This window comes from Vulpes lagopus, chromosome 10 (genome assembly GCF_018345385.1).
Source record: "Vulpes lagopus strain Blue_001 chromosome 10, ASM1834538v1, whole genome shotgun sequence".
In the NCBI taxonomy this organism is placed as follows: domain Eukaryota; kingdom Metazoa; phylum Chordata; class Mammalia; order Carnivora; family Canidae; genus Vulpes; species Vulpes lagopus.
In genome coordinates this window covers 94972918-94987774 of record NC_054833.1, presented here as the reverse complement: position 1 = coordinate 94987774, position 14857 = coordinate 94972918, and positions in this window count along the sequence as shown.

The window sequence follows — 14857 nt, the reverse complement described above, 5'->3', positions numbered from 1 at the left end:
CTCCTCCCTCATGCCCTGTCTCCTTCCTCCCCTGGGGACATGCTGGCATGAAGTGGACGACTAAAAAGCCAATAATTGCTACTTCCCACCTCGGTGACCCTCAGCACCCCTCCTGCCCCTTTCCCTCACTCTCTACTTCTCACTCTCTGATTTGCGTGATGAGATGACTTTTGCAATGTCAGCCATAAATAGATTATGAGAAGAAAATCTTTTGTTTAAACAGAAATTCTAATTTTCTGAAAGGTGGTGAACAAACAGTCCAGGATGCATTAGAGATCGGCACATCTTGTTTGAGTAAAATCGTGCTTCAATTTCTTGATACAAGCAGAAAATAGCTCTGAGTCCTTACCAGAAGCTTCTTTATGTCAAAGGATTGGTCTCACCATTTCAAAATGTGTTGCTCAGAAGATACTGAGCACTCCTGCCCAGGTGGGAAGCTGCCTCTCCTGGCCCCAGTGGGTCACAGGCTTGACCCCCCTCCCCTGGGCACTGAGCAGCTCTTCCCCTGCTTTCTACTGCAGTGGCCCAGTCCCTTCGAATAGAAGCATTTTCAGGGTTGAGGATGAATTACAAGAGAGGTAAAAGGACAGGTGTGTCTACCGGCAGTAAGGGCAGGCAGTGTTCCAGTTACAGAGCTGTGTGACATGTCACCCACACAACCGAGTGGCTTAACAGGACCATTTTTTAAGTGGGTCCCAGATTCTGTGGGTGGGGGATTTGGACAGAGCACAGTGGGAGGAATGTGTCCTGATGTCCTGGGTCTCTGCAGTGAAGGCATGGAGGCCGGAGGCATGACCTGGTGGTTGGCTAGGACCTTGGCTGGACTGTCAAAGGAGCACTCACACGTGGCTTCTCCCTGTGGCCTCGGTGTCATTGAGGAACTATCCTGCATATCTCCAACTGCAGGATGGGTGACCACCCTGCAGCCCCAACTCCTGAAATCCATTGCCATCCCTGTAGCAAGGCCAAGCTTGCCATGGGCTGTTCCCAGCCAGTGACAGAGTGTGGCAGAAATACTAAGCCTGGCCCAGTCCTGGAGAACATGGGACTCCTCTGACAAGTGACCCTTGACTCATGGACTCCACGATGGTTCTGTCAAGCCTTCGTTAAAACTGTGCTAAGGGGATGCAAAATGCCCCACTTCTCCTATGTGGATTATGCAGACTAACACCCTTCCAAAGAGGACAGGGTGGAAGGGGGAGGAAAGTAACTTTTTAGCGGAAAACCTGACAGACACACTTCAGGCAAATGGTCAAGGTCAACATCAACATAGAAGTCACGCTGATAGCATGCACCCTTAATATGATGGATGAGAAGGACACTACCTCTGAAAGTCTTTGTCCCAGAAACTCATCACCAAACTCTGATCATGAGAATAAACCTCAAACAGATTCTAAGAAAGGAACATTCTACAAAATAACCAACCAGTGCTCCTCAAAGCTGTCAAGGTCATCAAAACAAGAAAAGTCTGAGAAACTGATGGGTTACAAGAATGTATGGGATGCTGTGAGAACCCGTCCCAGAGGACCTCACATGCCCAGGTGGGGGCACCCAGGAAGACTCACAGGAGCTGGAAGAGTTGGCTGGCAAGCCAGGCTGGAAAGATGGGTGCAGCAGGTGTCCCTTGTACATGGAGGCTCTGAGCGTGAAGGAGCTTGGAGCTTCCAGCAACTCAGAGAAGATCTCTGTAGCCAAAGCCCAGAGACAGGGGGAGGATCCCCCCAGGAAGAGCTAGAGCACTTTTCAGGGAACATATGACCAAGGACCTTATCAAGACTCTCTTCCAAAAGTTGCAGGAAGCCATCAAAAAAGTTTGTTGTTGTTGTTGTTGTTGTTATTGGAAGTTAAGTAGGGTTTTTGTTTTGTTTTAACTCCAGTATAGTTAACATATGGTGTTGTATTAGCTTCTGGTGTACGGTATAGGGATTCAGCACTTCCACACATCACCCTGTGCTCGTCATGAGTAGTGCACTCTTCATCCCCATCACCTCTTCCCCCATCCCCCTCACCCCTCCCCTCTGGTGACCATCAGTGTGTTCTCTGTAGTTAAGAGTCTGTTTCTTGATTTGTCTCTCTCTTTTTTTCCCCATTTGCTCATTTGTTTTGATTCTTAAGTTCCACATATTAGTGAAATCTTATGCATTTGTCTTTGACGGACTTGTTTCACGTAGCCTTATACTCTCTAGCTCCCTCCATGCTGCAAATGGCAACATTTCATTCTTTTGTGTGGCTGAATAATATTCTGTTGTGTAATACACCACATTTGCTTTATCCATTCATCTTTTGATGGACACTTGGGCTACCTCCATAGTTTGGCTATAATAAATAACGCTGCAATAAACATTGGGGTGCATGTATCTTTTCAAGTTAGTGTTCTTGTATTCTTTGTATACATACCCAGTAATGGAATTACCTGATCACATGGTACTTCCATTTTTAATTTTTGATGAACCTCCAAACTATATTCCAGAGTGGCTGCACCAGTTTGCATTCCCACCAATAGTGCAAGAGGGTTCCCCTTTCTCCACATCCTCGCCAACATCTGTTGTTTCCTGAGTTGTTCATCGCAGCCATCCTGACAGCTGTGAGGTAATACCTCATCGTGGTTTTGATTTGCATTTTCCTGATGATCAGTGATGCCAGGCATCTTTTCATGTGTCCATTGACCATCTGGATGTGCTCTCTGGAGAAATGTCTGTTCATGTCTTCTGCCCATTTTTTAATTGGATTACTTGGGATTTTTTTTTTTATGTTGAGTTGTATAAGTTCTTTATAGATTTTGGATACTAACCCTTTATCAGATATGTCATTGACAAATACATTCTCCCATTTAGTAGGTTGTCTTTTAGTTTTGTTGACTGTTTCCTTTGCTGTGCAAAAGCATTTTATTTTGATGAAGTGCCAATAGTTTATTTTTGCTTTTGTTTCCCTTACCTCAGCGGACCTATCTAGAAACAGGTTGCTACAGCCGATGTCAGAGAACTTATTGCCTGTGCTCTCTTCTAGGATTTTTATGATTTCAGGTCTCCCAGGTAGATCTTTACTCATTCGGGGTTTATTTTTGTGTATGGTATAAGAAAGTGGTCCAGTTTCATTCTTTCGCATGTTGTGTCCAGTTTCCCCAGCACCATTTGTCAGAGACCATCTTTTTCCCATTAGATATTCTTTCCTTCTTCATCAAAGAGTAATTGACCATATAATCATAGGTTTGTTTCTGGGCTTCCTATTCTGTTCCATTGATGTATGTGCCTATTTTTGTACCAGTACCATGCTGTCTTGATTACCATAGCTTGGTAGTATATCTTGAAATCTGGAATCATGATACCTCCAGTTTGTTCTTCTTTTTCAAGATTGCCTTTGCTATTTGGGGTCTTTTGTGGTTCTGTACAAATTTTAGGATTATTGGTTCTAGTTCATTCCTTGGTATTTTGTTACCTTGGGTGCAATTGTAAATGAGATTGTTTTCTTAATTTCTCTTTCCACTGCCTCATTATTGCCATTGAGAGAGATATTTTAATCTGAGAAGTAACATATTAGGATTTGTGGGGTTTTTTTTTTTGATTTGTGGTTTTTATAACCTGTCTCCAAATGGAGAAAACCTGGGCACTGTAAATTTCCAATCCTCTTCTGCAAGTAACAGAAATACCAGACTCCAGCTGGTTTCAAGAAGAAGGAAGATTCTTATCTCCCTTTTCATGGAGCATGAAGGTAGAGCCAGCTCCAGCTGGCATGTCTGGGGTGCAGACCACAGCCCTAATTTCATGGGTTCTGACACCATCCACCCCCAGTATGCTGGCCTCATCCTTGGACTGGTGGCAGGCTGGGGACCCTCCTTCCAGGCTTCACATCCAAGTACAATAATATCCAAAGGAAATAGTATCAACATCTCCAGTAATTCTTTTTTAGGATTGAAGAAACTCTTCCCAGAAGGTTCTAGCAGAATTCTTGGCCCATTGGCCAGAACAGGACGAGGTGCTTCTTCCAGACCATTCATTGCAAGGAAAATGGAGCTACCCTAATTGACTTAGATTAACCAAAATCTGACCTTAGGTTGGATTTGGGGTTACTATTGACTGAGTTCTTGGATATTCCCAGCATAGAGGACTTAGGAAGGAGGGACATTGTTACCAGACTAGCACCAAACCACATCCAGCGCCCAGAGCTGGAGTAGATGCCAGAAGGCCCTTTGGAGGCTCCCCCAGTGGTCCAGACAAGAGATGGCCATGCCCTAGACCAGCAGTAGACTCCTAAAGAATTGGGGGGAGTCATAGGTATGTTAGAGAAGTCAAATCAATAGGACTTTTGGTGAATGGAATAAGTTCTTTGTATGGATTAAATATTACATGGCTGTTTTTTTTAACTTCACTATCCTAATGATCACACCCCAAAACCACCACAGAAAACACTATTCTGCATTCAGAGGGGTGTCTGCAATCTCTATTAATAGCATAGTATGAAATTCCCCAGAAATAATGACCCCGTTTCCCCGAGGTTATTTTCTGTCCCTACCAACGACCTCACCCACTGTTCTAGTCCTGAGCATTTAGAATCAGGTCAGCCCAATCGGGAGTAATTTTTAAAGAAAAAAAAAAGTTGCATTCAATCAATTCCACGTTTAATAAAATTATGCCGCTTAAGATTTCAACTTGATTAAATTTAAAATATAAATGTCTAGGTATAAAGTAAAACCTAATGGCTTTTATTAAAGCAGCTCTGGTCAAAAGCCCAGTTCAGATTTCATGTGATTTCACGTCTGCTTTTCCTGCTGACTCATTCTTTCCATAAACAACTTCAGAAATAATAAAGCCTGCATTTATCAACAGGAATATTACCATCCTATCTTGATGAATACAAGGAATAGAGCATTATCACATTTACTCTGCTCAGAAGGAAAGGTGGTCTGCCAATTTGTGTTATTACCCCAAAAGGAATTCTATAATGAATAAGCCCTAGACAAATCATGGATTCCCTGTTCATATATGCTCTAGCCTTATAAGTACTTCGAAATTGCTCTGAGCTGTCTTTGATATCCTTCGGAGCCATACACTTTGCTATAAACCTTAAACTTCATTTAGAGGCAATTTAACCCTCAATTTATCCACAAACTTTTAAAGAAAACTGGGCAATTTCCCAAAGCAAATTACTCCTGAAATGTGAAATGGTGTCTCATAAACACGGCCACTTTAAAATTGGTAAGACTGCACTGGAAATTAGTGCAATTCACCTTCAAACTAACTGAACAATAATCAATCAAGATCAAACGGTTTTGTTGGGTTTGTTGTTGTTGTTGTTGTTGTTGAGCTTCTTTGCCTTTCTGATTATTAAATATTTAAATGATTGATGATACCTTGTATTGGCAAAGGAGTGGTCCTCTCATAAAAAGATCGATGAGCTATGAACTGCTACAATCTTATGGGGAAGTGTGGCGGCAGTTCCTGGTGTTCAAGGGGTGCCTGGGTGGCTCAGTCGGTTAAAGCATCTGACTCTTGGTTTCGGCTCAGGTGGTGATCTCAGGGTCATGGGATTGAGTTCCGCATTGGGCTCTGCACTCAATGCCAAGTCTGTTTCTCCCTCTCCCTCTGCTCCTTTGCCTGCTCTCTCTCTCTCTCTCTGTCTCTCTCTCTCTCTCAAATAAGTAAATAAAATCATTTAAAAAAATAAATAAAACATTTAGGGTGCAACGGTTGTCACACTAGAGAAAACTTAAACCCACGTGAAAAGAGAACAAAGATGTGCCCGGTAGCATTGGTTGCAACAGGAGAAAATCAGGAACAACCTAAAACCCAAAAGAATTTCAATAAACAATTGTGTGCATGCATTCAAAAAGAATGAGCTAGACCAATCAATACTGATGATGATTATCAAGACAGGTTGTGGAGAAGGAAAATGTGGTGAGAAATGAATCAAGCTAGAACTCATGTTAGAGCATGCCCCCGCCAAAGTGGTTTTCTGTAGGGATGTGTATTTATAGGCAGATGCTTGGAAAGGAAAGGCTCTGTGACCGTAGAGTCCAGTGGGCACACAGTGAGTGAATCATTGGACCAACACACATTGCTAATACTCTCTCCCACTTGGCATCTGCCTTTCGAATTTTGTTCATGGAGTTTTCAAAAACACACCTTATTTTCAAAATCAGTGAGTGATGTTCCTAAGACAGGGTGACTGTCCCTCGGTGTGCCACATGAGGATCTCTCCGTTGCTGCCCAACATGGTGACTTTCTTTACCTGGTCTAATTTCACTAATTTACCTGTTCAGATTTCACTGCAAAGTCCACAGTGGTGATTCCCAAGCCACATTCTGCCTCTCAGTGGCTGTGCTTATAAAACTTTTCCTCCCTACCTCTCTCCTTACCTTAATTAGGTCTTTTGTACTTTAGATGGGAGTCTAAATGTCTCTTCTATCGAGAAGCCATATCAATCCCCAGGATGGGACAAGTCATCCTGTAATAGCTGGCCTGATAGTGTCATGTGCCACCCTTCTTTGTACTCTGTATAGCTGTGATAATACCACCCACCATCGCACTGTTAATTATTTTAAACTAAGAAATACTTCTAACCTGCAGAAAATAATATAAGTAGGCTTGCATATGGACCATCTTGACTTTTGTGTTTCATTTATTTGCTACCTATCTCTTCTAGACCCCAAGAGGTATATAACCTCTTTGTGTTTCTGTTTATTGATATTAAAAATGGGGCTCATGCTACTACATCATAAGGTTGTTATGTGGATTATATATCTTAATACTGTAAATCATGTCGAACAGTGCCTGACACATTCTGTTTTAAGAACTCAACAAAAATGGGACACCTAGGTGACTCAGTGGTTAAGTGCCTGCCTTTGGCTCAGGGCGTGATTCTGGAGTCCTGGGATCGAGTCGCACATCGGGCTCCCTGCACGGAGCCTGCTTCTCCCTCTGTGTATGTCTCTGCCTCTCTCTCTGTGTGTCTCTAATGAATAAATAAATAAAATATTTTTAAAAATAAAGAAAGAAAAGAACTCAACAAATAGGAGCTGTTGTTACTAATTGTTATTATTAGACTCTAAGCTCCATGAGGGTGGGGTCCCATCCATCTTACTCGTTATGATGAATTGCAAACCATAGACTCAGATTCCTCTCATCCCAGTGCATGTCCCTGGGCAATGGGAGTTTGCCACTCCTTCCATCTAGAAATGGGGTCTGGACTGGCCCCTTGACTTGCATTAGCCAATAAATAGCACAGAAGTGATTCTCTACCATTCCTGAGGCTAAGCTTGAGAGCCCTAGCACTTTCTACTTTTCTTTCTTGTGGAATGCTGCCCTCTAAGGAAGTTGGTCTAACTTAACCTCAGCCCAGAGGAGAGCGGAGGCACCCCACCAACACCCAGCAGCAACCGCCCTGTATGTGAGTGAGGCTGTATTAGGACTTCCGGCCCAGCTGACCCTCTGGCCATATGCCCTGGTAAGACCAACAGAAGAATTCCCAGCCAACCCACAGAATCATAAGTAATAAAACATTGCTGTTGTTTCAAACTAAGTGTTAATACTAAGCATCGGAGTGACTTATTGTTACCCAGTAAACACTAACTGATACATCTGCCATTATTTCTGTTGTATCTTGCACAGGGCTGCCACTAGTGAATGCTCGATAAATATTTGCTGAATGCATGAGTCCAAGGACAAAAGAAACAATGAATGGATGAATGGAGAGAAATGTGAGGGATGCAACCCTTTTATTCTATTGGATGGCTTCAGTCCACAGAGTAGGAAGACCAAGTGACAACAGCCACAATCTCTTTAATTGTTGATTTCTGAGACTGTGCCTAGAAAGGGAAATGTAATCTTCCAACCACATCAGACCAACTTAATGTGTCTTCTGTGTGGAGTATAGAGGAACAGCCAAATTTCAGATGCAGGTATCCAGACTGCCTTAAAAACGAAACCGTCTATTAATACGTCTCAGGAAATGATGTTCAAACTGGTTATCTTAGTTATTAGTAGGGTCGATATTTCTTCTTCTGTCAACCATAGATAAAAAGTGCCATGTGGGAACGCTGACAGTGATTTGGACTCTGTGGAGTGCTTTAGTTTATCTTTATCGTGTACAACAGAAATCTTAATTTTCCACTTGTATTAAGTTCTTCTCGCTCCTAAGGCAAAACCAGGAGGCAAGAAATCTTCAAAGCCATTGAACTGTGCTCACGTCTTCGTGTCGGATTTCAGTTTTAAGACGGAGCTGGGAAGACAAAACAGATTAATTAATTCATGTGTCACGATTGTAATTATCTAATTGGCTTTACTCCCCAGATTTTCAATATTTTTAATTCAGCCAATAGTTAAGTGTTGAAGATTTCTACAGCATACACATTTGTTAATCAACTACCATAAAACATAGTTTTTCCTTTTTAAAATGATTTCCTGGGGCGGGCAGGGCGGGAAGTAGGAAGAAAAAATAAATGAGCCAATTTTCTCATTTTTCATGCCAGAGAGTCAATAAATACCCTTGAGAGTTAAAACCTGGAGCCTCAGAGAAAGTCAGTGACTTCAGCTTCTATGATTTTCATGATCTTTTTTCTTAACTTTGAAGGGAGGGTAAATGTGTTTCTCCTGATTGTATGTGCATGTGTGTGTCCACGCATGTGTGTGCCCAGCGGTTGGCAGTCTCTCCACTTCAGATTGTTTTCATTGTCAGATCCAAGTAAAATCAAATGCTTTCTCATCAAAAATAGTATGTATAGTAAAATACACCATTTTCAGCAAAGCATGTATTGGTTTTCATTCAAATCAGAGGCCAGATGCTAACCATGGTGCTGATTTGGGGAGGAGGGTATAAGAGCATTTTTTTTTTCTTTGACATTCTTCTTAGTACTTTTAAACATTGTTCATTTTGTTTAAGCATAAGTATGTATCATTTTACGAAAAATGACTTTTTTAAAACTCCTTTCGGGGATCCCTGGGTGGCGCAGCGGTTTGGCGCCTGCCTTTGGCCCAGGGCGCGATCCTGGAGACCCAGGATCGAATCCCACATCAGGCTCCCGGTGCATGGAGCCTGCTTCTCCCTCTGCCTGTGTCTCTGCCTCTCTCTCTCTCTCTCTGTATGACTATCATAAATAAATAAAATAAAATTAAAAAAAAAAACTCCTTTCGTCCAAGTTAGACCTTTGCTTCAAAATGTCTGGCTTTAGAAGCTTATGGCAGAGTAAGTGTCTCAGGAAGGGAAGTCAGGAAGCTCGGTTTCCCATCAGCAGGTGAGGGACCCTGTGAGGCCAAGGGGGAGTCCTGGGGAGGAAGGGAGAGGGGCAGAGATGCACAGAACAGTGGGAGCATCTCCTCTATCACAGGCGGGCTGGCCTGGAAGATTAAGAAGGAGAGAATGGTGAGGTGGTCCAGACAGAACAGATCCTGCTAAGGTCAAGGTCCAAAGGTCTCCAAGAAAGGGATCTTAGTGGCTTTCCTGACCTCAAGTGCACTCTCTGGTTAACTCACACTTTAATTTCTTTGAATCACAGTGAAATAGAAATTCCAGAATACCAGGTGCTAGAGGCCTATCACAGGGTGTGACATTCTTAGTATTCTTCTGCATCAAATGCAACATCCAGGAACATCCAGAGATGCACTGGACTGCCCTCCAGCCCTGTGTCCAAGAGTGAAGGCGTCCGAGAGTGAAGGCATCACTTGCTGCCACTCTCAGGGGTTCCAAGGTGGCTGCAGGAGGCCATCCCACACACAGCCTGTGGCCCAGCCCCAGGGAGATGGCTGAAAACACCTTCTAACCACAAATGTGGTGCTCCAGCTTTCTCTTCTATTTTCCTGGCATCAGATGTCAGGGGCTTATAGTAAAACCTAAGGATAATTTCCCATCCTGTTGCAGGGAATACAAAGGGACGAGCCTACCTCTAACCTGAATGTCAACATATGTTAGCAAAAAGCAAGCAGGAGAGTTTTAGTACAATCTTGGAGTCAAGAAAACTTTTGAGTGTGACACAAAACTTTGAAACCACAAGGGAGATGGACAGATGGGATACGAAGGTGCAGCTCCCCCCCAGGACATATATGGTCAACTGATGACACACTCTGAAGACCTAGCATATCCAAAGGCCTGATTTCTTTAATATGAGAACAGGCCCTACGAATCAGTAAGAAAAAGACTGACAAATGAGTAGAAAAGATGCGGGACTGTCAACAGGGTCCCGGAAAAGGAACAGCAGTTGCCCCTAAATCCTGGAGAAGCAGCTCAGCCTCCCTGCGGAACAGAGAAATGCAGTGAGCCACCCTTCCCTCCTGCCTGGTTGGCAAGGGGAGGGGTGCCCTGCTCAGGGCTGAATGCTCCCGCTCGGTGCTCCTTGCACACACCCAGGTCCAGGTCCATGTCCCTTTCCAGTCGTAGACCTGGCACATAGTTTGCCTTCTCAAAAGACAAATGCTTTAAACGCAAACAAGCAGGATTCCTAAGCAAAAACAAAAGGTTTGAAGTGGAGAATCTGCAGATGTTACTTCCTTTCCCACAGAGCAGCTCTTTGGCCTGATCATTGGCTCATGCAACAAATATTCTCTGAGCAATTACCGTGCTTGGCATTGTTATGGGCCCTGGGGAAACAGCTAACAAATCCCCTGTCCTCGTGGCCCTTGCATTCTGGCATCAGGGACAGACCAGTAAGTCTATACCCGACATGCAGGCAGTGATAGAAGACAGAGGGGAGAGAGATGGGGAGCAGATAGGGGGTTGGGATGGACCTAGCCTGGGGTTTTTTTCATGCAGTTCCCCAGAAAGTCCTTAAAGAGACGGTGCCCCATCTCAAAAAATGGGGGAGCTAGCCATGGGGATATCTGGGGCAGGGGCTACTGTGCTAGACAGAGGGAACCGTGCATGCAAAGGTCCTGCGGCAGACGCGAAGCTGGTCTGCTCCAGGACAGCAGGGAGGTCAGTGGGGCCGGTGCTCGGTGAGCCCGGGAAGATGGGAGGAGATGAGGCCAAAGAGACCGCGCAGGCCCAAACCACCTAGGGTTCAGCACCCGCCGAAAGGGCTAGGCGACGCGGCCAGTGCCCTGGCGCGGGGCCAATCCCGAAATATCGGCCGCATTTGAATTTCAAATGCGGTGTTGATGTGTTAAGGGAAAATGCCCTTTATACACTGTTTTTCCAGTCTATGAAAAGGAGGCGTCGCATCATTTTTAAAATTTTCTGCTTCAGCTATTAATGTTTTCAAACGTTTTCTCTTATTTAGTGATAAATTACATTAAGAACAAAGCCTATTTGGTCTTGGTGACTTTTCTCTAATGAGTTGTTTTATGCAGGTTGGTAGAGTTTTATCAAAGAGTTCTGCATTTATCATGACAAGTGGTATTGATCTGTAATGTTTTTCAGGAATAGGATTTTTTTTCATGGTTCTAGAATATTCCATTAGAAGAAGGTACCATAATCATTTAAGTGAGTTTCTGGGGTTGGATATTGGAGAATGGTTTGATTTAACAATCTCTCTCCTCTTTCTCCTTCCCCTCCCTGTTCTTCCACCCCCACCCCTCCTGCATATACGTGCAACACATATACACACACCACATGCACACACCACATACATCACACATATACACACACATACTGACACCACAAGAAGGAGGATGGGGAAGCTGGGAATTGTTCTCATCCTCTGGTTGCCTCACTCCCGGGTCCTCTCCCCCAGGCCCAGCTCTGTGGGGCAGCCTCTCCCTGGAGCTCCCTCCCCTCGCCCCGTCCACCCTCCCACAGCCGTGCCATGGCTCCCTGCCTTTGCTGGCATCAGGCCCTGCCCTGTCCGCTGCTGGCTCTCCTGGACCCTGGCCACATCTCAGTCATGTTCTAGGCAGGAGTTGACTGTTTTCTGCCAAGAACCTGCCCTGTACTCCAGACAGCTTCTTCTAGTTTCTCTGTATCACCAACTTCCCCTGGTAAGTCCAGGACCACCCCAAATGCAGCCCCCTTCCAGATCCTAAACAGGAACCAGGGCTTTCCTAATAAGGGTCTCCTCTGTGAAACCAGAAGAGAAAACCACTGGAAATCTCACAAAAATGGTGTCAGGAGGTGGGCAAGGGGAGGCCTCATGCCCTGCCACTCATGAGGAGTCAACTGCAGTCTCAACAGGAAGAGAGGGACTTGACCTTGCAGGTGGATGCTCCTACTCTGGGAGAAAGCTTCCCACCTCCCCAGAAAGCAGCTCCGCCAGAGAGAAGCCACCACACCTGGAACTCCCAGTTTCCTCCAGTGGATGTTTAGTTCATAACCCCCCTCCTAACTTCCCCCTTATCTCCTTAAAAAGCTTCCTGTTTATCAAGCCAGAGTTGCTGGTGGTTTTTTCCACAGCTTGCCTGTCCCAGATTGCAATTCTCTTTTATTCCCCCCCCCAATAAACCCATCTGTTGCTGGTAACATATCTGCTTTACGTTTAAGGTTAACACCTCTGAAGGACCCACACACCCCATCTTCCCCCTATTCTCCACATTTCTTGTTTTCCCCTCAAACTGTGGCTTCATCAGGGAGGTCTTTCCCCACGTGGCAGCCTATATGATATCTCTGTGCCCCTTGGAAAGAGGTACCCCCTCTTGAGGATGCTTTACTTTCATCTGGCGAAAAGCATTACAATGGACTGACTTTCTATCTAGAAAACTGTCAGGATAAATATACAAATCTGCAGTACCTCTGCTCTGAATAGCAGGCTCCCCTTAGAGGATGTCCTTGTGCAGTACACAACCTGCTCTCCCAGACCCTGCCTCCTTAGCTTTTCTATATATGTCATATATGTGTTCTTCCCAACTCTGTCTTCATGACTAAGTACTAGGCATCTCTGCATCTCAGGAGGAACTCTAATGTCAAGTGGTCAAAACCAGCATTTTACTAGAGAGATCAAGCACCCACCTGTCCTATCCTTTCTGGAGGTGATAAGTTCCTATTTAGTCTTAAGAGGTGGACTGTTTTAAGGAGAACGCATTAAAAGGGGAAATTTAAAAGGTGTCAGGCTATGTATTGGCAAATAGGTTCTCTCCTTTACATCATCTCTCATTTCTCAATCCCCCGTAGCTTCCCCCATTTTATGGGTCTAGAAATTGAGCCCCACACCCCAGGCTAAGCAACAACTCCAGGGTCACCTTGTGAAATGCTAGACTGTGTGGCCACCCCCTCCCCTTGAGGCCCCTAACAGCTCAGTAAATTGAAACTAGAGACCAAAGACCATGAGACATGTGCCCACCAGGACGCCCTGCCCCCAACACCTACTGCCTTTCACTTGGCTGCTGGGCATGTGTGGCCATCTGAATACCTTGGGGTGTGAGCTGGAATGTCAGTTTTCACTTAGGGAAAATTTTTACATGGCAGTCAAAAGCCATTTAAGAAATAAACGCCGGGAAGATGATAATGGAAGTGCTGGTAACCTTTAATGACAGCGGCACTCTCAAAACGTACAGTTCAGGAAGGGCCAATGCTTGATCCAAAAAGCTCTTGTTAAAATCCAATCATCTTCCGCAATGAGCATTAGCAGGAAATGCCTGCGATGAACAAAAACACAGGAAAGGTTAATGGCCTTCTTTGCTAAAACGATTCGGGGTTTTTATCTCACATTCCAACTCATCCTCAGACTGTGCGTACGCTGAAGATTTTTTTTTTCTTTTTGGTAATCAGGAGAAAAATTGATTACCAAAATTATAATTAAGAGGTGGGAAAAGCTGCAACAATTTGGCTGCTTCATTTAGCACATATTTCAGGTTAATTGCGTGATTTTACTAATGAAGATATTTGCATGAATATTTTCAGTGGCTATGTTCAACTTATTGTGCAGTGAACACTCTGCCAAGTAGATATGACTTCACTTTTTGTTGGATTCAGGATGGGACAGAGGCTGAAACTCTCAGTGACATCCAGAAAGACTGCTTAACTTCATGTTCAGGACCCTAATTAGTAATCCATCAACCACCACCACCACCCCCCAGTAGAATTCACACCATCTACTTGTACAGCCAGATCTCTCTCTAATTTTGCAGAAGACCAGAAGATACCAGAGATGCTGGAGAAGCCACCTTTATCACCAGTTTTTTGAAGAAAAAGATTAAAAAGTATTTTGCTCATGCCTATCCTACTCCCCACAGGTAATCACAAGTTATTTCCATTAAAAATAAATAAATATGATAACTGAAAAATAAGAAGTTAAAAAAATATAGCAAAAGAAAATAAAAAGTATCCATACTCCTATTATTCAAAGATAACTACTGTTAAAGTTTGAAGGTTTTGGGGCACCTGGGTGGCTCAGTTGGTTGAGCATCTGACTCTTGATTTTGGCTCAGGTCAAGATCTCAGGGTCGTGAGATCAGCCTTACATCCAGCTCCGTGCTCAGTGCAGAGTCTGCTTGGCATGCTCTCTCTCCCTCTCCTTTTGCCCCTCCCTACCCCCAGGCTCTCTAAATAAATAAATCTTTAAAAAAATTTAGAGGGTGTAGTATTCTTAATGTTTTTCCTTCGCATAGATGTACTTTTACATTTTTATCAAAATGGGTTGTACCATAGATATAGTTTTTAACATGTAAACTATTGTTTCCCTCAACAATAAATTGTGAACACTTTTTATATCAGTAAACACTTCTTTCTACCACTCTGTGGAGGTATGAGGTCTTTCATAGTACAGATGTGCCATAATTTATTTAAGTTATCCCCTTTTGTTGGAATCAAGGTTGAATCCAGGTATTCACTAAGCAGCAGGCATGACCACTCTCAAAACTCCTGAGCACACCTCTCATTACCTGAAAATAAATTCACAGGTACTAAGTGATAAGAAAGCTTTGATAGATGTTGCCAGTTTGGCACTATGCAGATAAAAATTTAAAACCCCACCAGCAGTGTGGAATGAGGCACATTTTCCCAC